Source organism: Vipera ursinii, assembly GCF_947247035.1.
Source record: "Vipera ursinii genome assembly, chromosome: Z".
Lineage (NCBI taxonomy): Eukaryota > Metazoa > Chordata > Lepidosauria > Squamata > Viperidae > Vipera > Vipera ursinii.
The window spans coordinates 109697251-109708215 of NC_139517.1; the positions used below are offsets into that span (position 1 = coordinate 109697251).

General features: G+C 40.6%; 1 protein-coding gene across 3 annotated transcripts in view; it reads right to left on the reverse strand.

The window, feature by feature from the left end:
- Window positions 1-10965, reverse strand: part of MPP7 (MAGUK p55 scaffold protein 7) — a 96654-nt gene that overhangs the window by 76784 nt on the left and 8905 nt on the right. The gene's annotated exons all lie outside the window — the stretch shown is intronic.

Genomic DNA, 10965 nt, shown 5'->3' on the forward strand with positions numbered 1-10965 from the left:
ATAATCTGTACATTTTCAAAATTAGCTTGTTTTTTGGCAAGTTATTTAAGAAAAAGCCCCTTGAATTCAGATATTATAATTAGTTCTACCACTTTCTAAAAGGGCTCTCAGGAAAAAAATTGCTACAATCCCCTGAGTTATGTAGGATATTTATTACACGTAGCATGGGCACTGGAAAGCACCAAGGAACATATTGGTGGGCCAAGTCAGAAGCAATTACTAAGAGTACCATCAGACTAAAATATTAATATACTTCTAAAATGTAGTTTAAACTGATTGAAATCTTCTAAGTAGAATAATCACAGAGTTAAGAATGAAGCCAAAAGTATGAACTTTTTTTTGGCATGTCAACAAAAACTATGAATATATATATATCCCCAAGCTAACTCTAGCATTATATGTTCTCAGCTTGGAGAATTTAGCCACGTTCATACTGTATTACTTAAATTATTAGCTTTAAAGCATTATTTTATGAATGATACACCTTACTTGTTGTATACTGTTTCCAAACAAAGTGTAAATATGTAATTTTGGGTTTTCCTAAACAATCAGTTTCAGCATCTGAATACTCTTTTCTAAAACCTTTTAAAATAGTTAGGACTTATTTCATACAAGGGAACTGTTTATAAAACAGAAGTTAAAAATTTTCAATCTGAGGTTTTTTTTAAAAATAGTAATACAGAATATTCAAGAGGCAGATGCCCTATGTTATGGATTATTATGTTTTCTTGAGTGTACATAATTCTGCACTGAATTATGGCTGTTACGCACAACTCCATTTATGCAACCTTGTATAAATATCTCTACAGATTAAGTTTTTAAAAGTTACCTGAAATCAGGCCAAGGACAAAGCGTACGTACAAGCATTGCAAGCATCAATTCACTTTTCCTGGTATAAATGTAACACACACATAGCAAAGTCAAAAATAAAAATTAAAATTAAAACTTGGACCCAAAATTATAGTTATTAAGGAATCAAAATGCTAATTGAAACCAAACAGCTTTTCATTATTTCTCGCTGGATTATTCATTAACTTGTTAGCTGTCTTTGGGTTCTTTGCAAAGTTAATAAAATTTATTTAAAAATGAAAGTCCTACAAATTTAGAAAATAACTATTAAGAATAGATACCATTTACCATTTTTATTCTGATTAAAAACTTTAATATTTACTTTCAGAATGTCTTAAAGAGTTGTGTGGTATATATGCAGTACAGTAAATGACCTGCTGAAATCATTACCAGTAAAAAGCTTAAAGTGAAATAAATATTTTTCTCCACAAAACACATAACTTAAGTTACATTTTTTATTGAAGCTTCCTATGGTGAACTGGTTTAAAAATGCTTTATTTTGCAGCAGAATACAGCTTATAGTATTGCTAACTACTGCATAGAACAGATTTGCTACAACACAGAAATACCAGCTGTTATAGTATGTTCTAAGAGGGATTATCAAATATTCTTCAACTGAAGTTCAATGTGTTTTTCCATAAAAACACAGCCAAAAGCCAGGAATGTAAAAGGAATATCAACTGCACCTGAGGCATTTACAGTGCCCAATAGGACTGTTAAAACCAGACATTTAAAAGGCCTTAAAAAAATCAAAATGAAATCTCATTATTCCAGTTATATCTTGTTTCTATATCACACTGTATCAGATTCTTCTGGCAACTACCATGTGGAAACAGTGAAATATGTGTAGTACAACAGAATGTTGAATTTCCACCAGGCCCTTAGTAACCTCTCAGGCTCCTGTAGTGCCTATGCCATCTAGTGGTTAAGGGGGCTAGTGCAGTAAAACAAAAGTATTCAGAGCAATGACTGCTACCTGTTGCTCAATGCAGGAATCCAAATCAAAGCATCCAATTATTCGGATACTATCTGAATACATCCAGAAAACAGTTTATTAGCACCTTTAATATATGATACAACAGTTGATCAGCTTTAAATACTGAATACAGGAGGTCCTTGACTTACAGTTTTTTTGTTTAGTTACTATTCAAAATTACAAAGGCGCTGAAAAAAGTGACTTGCTACTGTTTTTCACTTACGTCCATAGTCATGTGATCAAAATTTAATCCTTGGCAAGTGGCTTATATTTATGAAGGTCCCAGGTCATCTGACTGCCTTTTGTGACCTTCTGATAAGCAAAGTTAGTGGGAAAGCCAGATTCACTTTATAAACATGTTACTAACTTAACAACTGTAGCAAGAAAGGTCATAAAAGGGGGCAAAATTCACGTAACAACTGTCTGACTTAGCAAAGGTAATTTTGGGTTCAGTTGTGGTCGGAAGTCAAGGACTATCTATATTCCCCCCCCCCAAAAAAAAATATTCAACTAGAATCTGCTTCCTTTGAACTTGGTCATTACTCTGCACCGTTCCCTCTGGGATAATAAAGAGTAGGCTGCTGCTGCTTCCTAGCAAACTTGTAAAGTGCCACATATCTTTCCTCAATCAACTTTATTCAGGATATCCCATTTTTAATTTTTGGATTATGTTGTCATTAAGTTGTTCTAACTTCTAATAATATATAGACTTTCTGCAAGACAATCCATTCTTTCAGGCTCTCCAACTGTGGATTCCTTACCGCTGGTCCTCTTTTTCGTCTCTTGCCTTCCTTATGTTTCCAAGTATTACGGCCTTCTCCAGAGACCCGGATCTTCATATAATGTGCCCACAGCGGATAATTTGAGTGAGACCTCTGGGTTGACTTGTTTGACTCATTGGTTTGTTTTTCTTTTCTGTCCATGATATTCTCAGGTACATCGTCCAACACCAATGTTAAAAAAGCACCAATATTCTTCCTAACCTGCTTCTTCAAAATTCAACTTTGCTTAAGCATGTGTCTAATACCTTGCAAGTTGGATGAATATATACAGTAAATGTATTAAATAAATTAACTAGCAGAAATTTTACTACAGTGAAATATTACAGCTGAGAGCATTTAAATGTTCCGGTTCCCTTACCATCACCGCCAAATTAAAACCAACTATTTAAAATCCAACCTTTCTTTTTCATCAAACAAAGAAACCTTATACCTACTTCTATTAATAGCAGAAACTTAAATTACCTCACACAAACACCCACTCCCACTTCCCCCCTTTTCTACTACCTTATTAAATTCTGGACAGATGGTTTTCCTCTAACACCAATGCATGTCAGATCTTATTTACAAAAAGGGATAAAACATTAATTTTAGAATACTTAAGAGGTATTGAAAGTGCTCATCCAATACACTGAACAGTCCTAAAGAGGGGAGCCCCACAGATAATGCTCATTCCTGTACCCCTTCTCCTTATTTTTAATGATAGCAATCTCTGGTCCTGCAGACTAGTAGGCAAAATCATGACAACAGTCCTCAGGATACCCTATTCCAGGTGAGGCCACCATTGTTACACCATTTGACCCAGCATGCAAATACCTAGGTAGGTGTCATCTGAATGGTACTTAACTCTGCATTAGCAGTGTGGTGGTATCGAAGTCTTATCATGCACATGTGAAAGACGACTTGCGGGGAAAAAAATGAGCCCTGGAAATCCTATAATGGAGTGTTCAGCAGCCCAACGTCTCTCATCCTGCCCCACAAACTGCTATTAATATTTTTACCTGCTTTAGACAGCACTGATGCTTGTTTACGGAAGGAAATTCAAATTAATAACCAAATGCAATTTGGAGGGTACCACCCTTCAACAAATGCAAGTTTGTAGTGCATATGACTGTTGCCAGCCTGGACTAAAATAAAATCAAGGATATTCCAACTTTCACTTTCAAAATCCAAATGCTTGAAAGCATTATTTCACAAAGTCAATTCAATTTTCAAGAATCTTGAAAAACAGTTATTCTTAAACTTTTGCTCACGCGTCCATAGACTATTAATGAATTATTATAAAATATGAAGCTATTAACTGCTAGAAATTTCAAATAACTAGGGAAACAATGTCAGCATAATTTAGCCAGTAATTCAAATTCATTTTACTAACTTTGAAAGTTCTTTCCATGGGGTTACAGAAAAAATATTAATTTTTACCAGGAGAGGGAGCTCATACTTCATAAATTGCACAATTTCATAAGTGTATTTCCCAATGTATTGAAGAACCATTTCTTAACTCTTTGATACATTAAATTTATTACCTTTTTACTAATATAAGATGACATCCTTACTTCCAATGAACAATATAATTATATAAATAAGTTTGGTCCAAAGCATACACACACATACACGTAATGATTGCTGCAGATACTAATAACTGACTGCAATACTGTTATGTTTGTAAATAAGGACTAAAGATTATGACTATACTGTAGATGAATTTAGTTTTTTTTTTACTTCAGTACTAGAATACTGTCAATTTGCAATTCAATTCAGAAATTCTTTTACAGTTGATCAAACAATAAAACAATTACACAATTATGGCAGCAAAAAAGAAATAGGGGGTATATTCGCCAACAGGGAATGGGATGGTAGTGGTTATTGTTTATTGTTGGTATAGTGGGTTTTTCCTTTTGCAAGCTGCCCAGAATCACTGACAGTGAGTAGGCAGCCATACGCTACGATTAATCATCTCCTATAACATAAAAAGATACATCATAGCAAAACCGCGCCCACCCCATTGCCAGCAATGGGGAAAAAGTCGTGACACGTCACGTGACATTGCGAGTTTGACACCCTTGATTTAAATGATTTGTGAAACAGATGTTTGGTAAATGTTCATTAACAATAAAATAACTGCACTACATATTCATTCCATGTTTAACTTCCCTTCAATGTTTCCAAGCCCCTAGATTCTCATAGCTGGGTTGGCAATAAGAGTCCCTGACGTAGTTGGTGCTTGAAGATTTCAGTCTGTCTGATAATGTTGAATCCAGGACAGGCAAGGAGACTGTGGCATCCATGACAACCACAGACTTCTTTCAAGTAACCGATGGCCCAATACATACCAGAGGCTGCACCCTGGATATGGCTGTAGTCTAAGGGCAGTTAAGAAGTCATCTAGCAGGGGAGAATATGGAGAACAAACCGTTGTTATGGGCAGATCATTCTCTGATTGCTTTTTGATTCACCGGTGTTGCCCTCTCTGCAAGGAGACCAGGCCTCTTTGATCAGCTTGCCCCAAGTGACTTCCAAAAAGAGCTTGGAATTTTCCCCGAGGATCTGGTAGGTGATTTGGCCAAGCTTCTAGGCCAGTGGTGGCAAACCTATGGCACACGTGCCAGAGGCGGCACGCAGAGCCCTCTCTGTGGGCATGCGTGCCACCACTGCCAGCAGCTTGTGCAGGTCCATTAGGCCGCCGCCCGGAGCAGCAGCCCCACCCAACACAAAGGAGGCAAAGCAGCCAGCTAGCAAGCTCGAGTAGAGATGGTAGAACATGCCCATGCCCAGCAAGCCAAAGGCCACCCCGAGCAGGCAAAGCCAGATCCCCATCAGCATGGCCCCCCAGGCCCAGCTAGGATTGTGTGCCTCCCCCCATCTATGCTGGGCCTCCTGCATACCACCCCACCCGCTGGAAACCCCTTGGATCTCCCCCAACCCTGCCCGGCTCCTACAGGCATCCCTCCATGAGCAACATCGAGATGGCTATGCTCATTCCAGCCACGCCACCCACGCCCTCCTTGAGGGCACCACAATGCTGCAGCAGCCCTGACACTTTGTGATAAATAAGTGGTTTTGGGTTGTGGTTTGGGCACTCAATCTCTAAAAGGTTCGCCATCACTGTTCTAGACCCTACCTGGAATGGAATCAAAGACAAGGACTGCATCACCCCTACGCAAATTCTGCATGTGCACCAATCCTAGGGTACTTCCCGGATTACCGGGAGATGAAACACCAGGACAGATCAAGGAACACCATCTGAAGAAGACTAAGGGAATCAAAGTGTCAATGTTTCTCCATACTTATTACATCTGCAGCTCCGCTCAGGGTGTCCTAATCCCAGGATTGCTGTGAGGATTAGCCAGTTTATCTGGTGAATGAAATCATTCAAATCCATTCTGACTTGAACTATGACTGGAGAACACAGACTGAGGTTTCCGGGTTGCTGTAATGGCACATGGGATTGATCGTGAGAGACGGGTCAAAGAAAGGCAGCTAAGACAAGGATCAGATAAAAGGCAACTTAACTTGCAGCAAGAATGCAAGCAGTACAAGTAGTTCAGAAGGGACCCTCCATAATTTCTTGGGCTGTAAAGGAGACAGTGGGGGGGGGATCTTTCTGACTTGCAAGATTCTGATAATGTAATCATACAATAAAGTAGAATTAGCTTAGCTGTGCTTCCTGTCTGGTCTACCTCGCAGGGCTGACAACACAGCCTGGTAATATGATGTGGGATGAGTTTAAGCCAGTGACTCCTAAGGAAGTACAGGAAGTCCTCAACTTCCAATCACAATTGAGCTCAAAAGTTCTGTTGCTAAGTGAACCATTTGTTAAGTAAATTTTGCTCCATTTTATGACCTTTGTTGCCACAGTTGTTAAGTGAATCTCTGCAGTTGTCAAGTTACTCACATGGTTGTTAAGTGAATCCGGCTTCCCCATTGTCTTTGCTTGTCAGAAAGTCACAAAAGGGGATCACATTACCCCAGGATGCTGCAACCATCATAAATATGTCAGTTGCCAAGCGTCTGAATTTTGATCAGGTGACTACAAGGATGCTATAACAGCTGTAAGTGTGAAAAATGGTAATAAGTCACTTTTTTTAGTGCCATTGTAACATTGTAAGCTGAGGACTACCTGTAGACTATGTTGGTAGTTCAGTGATCTGCTTACTAGATCCAGATCCCTTTCCATAAAAAGGACCGTGGAAGTAACCCCCAGTGAAGTTTAGTCCTTATTGGAGAAGGTGATGCCTTCTGCTTTGAAAGTGGTGGTGCCCCTCCTGAAGAGGCCATCCTTGGACCCAATGGTTTCAATAACTGGACTTCCGGTGGCGACGCGACACCGAAGACAGCCGTTTTCGGGCTGCCCGCTCCGCAGCTGTGTATTTCCATCGTAAACAGCGCCGATCAGCTGTTTAGATGGATTTGAAGCCCCCTCCTCGGGAGAAGAGGAGGGGGTGAGGCCCCAGGTAGGGGTTGAGCTCTCCTTGCTGCCTGAGCTGAGAGTTCGGGCGGCTGAAGGATGAGCCCCCCCCAAAGCGTGGGTTGCTCCGAGCTGCGCAGCGCCTCTGCTCCGGGATTTTTGGAGCAGAGCCAGGCGTTAGCAACCACCCCTGCCGAAAGGAAATACTTTTGATTATCAAGATGCAGGCAGAGCAGTACAGGAGGTCAAGGTGATGTGGACTCTTATTTTTACTCTCTAGCTCAATGGATTTTATAGCTTTAAAGTGAAAGTGCGCAATAAGTGAAAGTGGGGGAAGATGGCGGCTAAAACTTCTAAAGCTCTTCGAAATGCGGGGTCTTCCCTGGTGCAACAGACCTCATTGCAAGCTTTGCTTCCTCCTGCGTCTCCTCCGGTATTGATGCTTAAGGATTTACAAGATGCTCTTGGAAAGCATTCACAATTGATGTCTGATATGATGGATGAAAAGTTGAAAAAGCTGGAGGAGAAAATGGAGGAGAAAATGGAGAAATTGGAGAAGATGGAAGAGAAGTTTAGAGCAATGAGGGTGGACATGTTGTCTATGATTGAATCCGTAGCTGAATGTGTGCAACAGCTGGATGTAAAAGTGGAGGATCTCAGTCAAAAGAACTCTATATTAGAAGCAAAGGTATTAGAAAATGAAAATATAAGGGATAAAATGGACGGAGAATTGAGCCTTGTTCAGTATCATCAGATGCAGTATGCTATTAGAATCAGGGGTTTAAAGGAGAATGGTAAAGAAGATTTAAAGCAGCTGATTTCTGAGGCTCTGGAAGGGGTACTGGGCCAGCCAGCATCTGAAATTGAGGGAAATATGGACAAAGTTTTTCGTGTAAATTCATGGATTGCAAGACAGAGGAAGTTACCCAGAGATGTGGTGGTCTATTTTACAAAGAGAGTAATTAGAGATGAAGTCATTCAAGCTGCTTATGATACCAAATTGGTAATGGCTGAGCAAGAAGTCTTGGTTTTAAAAGAGATTCCTCCGAAGATCCTAAGGAGAAGGAAAGATTTTGCATTTCTAGTACAGGAACTTAAGAAACGTGATATTAAATTTAGATGGGAGATTCCAGATGGATTGGTGGTGACGCACAAAGGTAAAAGACATCGTTTGGTTACTGTGGCTCAGGCACGTGATTTTTATAGCAATGTGTTAAAAGCAACCCCCCTATCATTTTTGGAAGCTGTAAAGGGAGACGCCGAGGGAAAGCTTCAAGATGTTGCAGATAGACAGACAGAGGACAATGGTGTTGGAGGGGATCAAGTCACAGTCTCATCGGTGGTTGCAGGAGGCCAGAGGATGACGCGTGCCGCCCTAAGAAGAGCGAGACGAGAGCAAGAGCAAGACCAGCAGAAAGTTATGGAATCTCCAAAGCGTGCTTACAGTGAAGATGTGGGAGGCGAGCGGTCTAAAGAAGTTTTGGGGGTCATGACAGACGTGCTCCAAAAGTTTTGGGGCGTCAAGATTGCTGATTAAATTTTTAAATTAGAATGTCAATGGAGTAAATTTATTATAGAGGAGAAAGATAGTTTTTTTTTAATATTTAACACAATTTAAGATTGATGTTATTTGCTTGCTAGAAAAGTATATTAGGGTTATGGACTAAAAGTATGTGTTGAACTAAGAATGGGTACGCAAGCTCCTAATTAACAACAAGTTGTCTTAGACACTGCCTAAACCTTTTTTTTTACTTTTTTTATTTGAACTCAAGGATGATTTGGAACTGTGAGACATTTGGTGTGATACATGCAAGAACTATTTTTGATCATAGTTTAGCTTGGTCGGAGATTATTAAGGTTAACAGAGATAGGCGCTTCTGGCGCGTAACTGAGAATTTGTTTAGAAATTAGAGAAAGGTGGGAGAATGCAAATAGTAGGTGAAAATTTTTTTTTTTAAATTAATATGAATAAGGACTGGGATTAAGAAAATCTATTCTGAGTAAAGCTCTTTTTCTGTTTTCCTCTTTTTCTTTTTTACTTTATTTGTAATATTAATATTGTTTGTACTCATTTTGTATTTATTTATTTAGTTACATTTATATACCGCCCTTTCCCTGAGGACTCAGGGCGATTTACAGGGAATTAAAAAATCCACCATACAAAAGTTAAAAACCAAATTAAAAAATATTAAATTGACCCTGTACACTTAAAACCCCAATTAAAAATTTCTCCTCAGCCTGGGCCCGAGAGCTCAAAGAGCCAGGTCTTCAGGCCCCGGCGGAATGATCGGAGGTCGGGGGCAGTTCTCAGCTCCACCGGCAGCTGGTTCCAGAGGGCAGGCGCTCCCACTGAGAAGGCCCTATCCCTGGGTGTCACCCGCCGGCAATCTCTTACCAGCAGAACCCTGAGCAGACCCTCCCTGTGGGAGCGCACTGGGCGAAGGGCGTTTGATGCCGGCAGCAGGTGTTTCCTCAAATAGCCCGGACCCAGGCCATGTAGGGCTTTATAGGTGATAACCAGCACCTTGAATTTCACCCGGAGGGCAACCGGAAGCCAATGCAGCTCGCAGAGTAGAGGTGTTACATGGGAGTATCGGGAGACCCCCATTACAACTCGCGCGGCCGCATTCTGCACCAGTTGAAGCCTCCGAGTGGTCTTCAAGGGCAGCCCCATGTAGAGAGCGTTACAGTAGTCCAAACGGGAGGTCACAAGCGCATGAGTAACTGTGCGTAGGGCGTCTCGGTCCAGATAGGGACGCAACTGGCGCACCAGGCGAACCTGTGCAAAAGCCCCCCTGGTCACGGCTCCTATGTGGTCTTCAAAATTGAGCCATGAGTCCAGGAGGACGCCCAGGTTGCGAGCCCTATCAAGGTTGCGAGCCCTATTGTATGAGCTAGAGGGAGATAGAATTAATAGTTTATTGTTGATAACATAGGGGTGCTTATGTTTTACGATTTTATACCCTGTATTTAGCTCTGGGAAGTCGGGGGGGAGGAGGGAAGAGGGAGAGGGATAGGGAGGGTTAGATAGGGGTGGGGGAGGGGGGATTAAAATGTATTGTAAAACTTTTTAAATAAAAAAATGCTTTCAATAACTATATCCAAGACTATATCCAAGCTTTCCTTTCTGGGGCATATTGTTGATAGGTGGTTGATGTGCATTTGATAAGAATCCTAAAAAAAAAACTGGTCTAGATTGTCTACACTCTTTTCAGTCAGGTTTCATACCAGGATGTACTCTTGAGATGGCTTTGGTCAAGTAAACACAGGGTCAGTCATAAAAGACTCAAATGTCTATACACTAATGCACAGAGTATGAACAGTAAGCAGGGTGAACTAGAAGTTCAGGTAAATGAGGGCAGATATGATATTGTTGCCATTACGGAAACATGGTGGGACGAAACCCACAAATGGAACACACAGCTAGAGGGATTTAAACTATTTAAAAGAAACAGACTAAACAAAAGAGGAGGTGGAGTTGCTCTCTATATAAGAAATAACTTTATCTCTACAGAAATAGAGCACAACAATGACGAAAACTGTAAACTTGAATGCATTTGGGTCAATATAAAAGGGGGGGGGGAAATGACATTGCCATAGGTGTATACTATAGGCCGCCCAACCAAGCAGAGGAAATAGATGAACTTTTTGCTAGTCAGCTAACTAAGGTATGTAAGAAGCACATCACAATAGTAATGGGGGACTTTAATTACCCTGATATCAACTGGGAGACAAACTCTGCACCAAGTGGAAGATCAAACAGATTCCTGTCAAACCTAGCAGACAACTTTCTCTCCCAAAAGGTACAGAAGGGAACTAGGGGATTAGCCATATTTGATTTAATTCTCACAAACAGAGATGAAATGATAGAAGGTGTCGAAGCCACAGGAACCTTGGGGGGAAGTGATCATGCAATATTGGAATTCAACATTCTGGAGGCACAAGCAATAGAA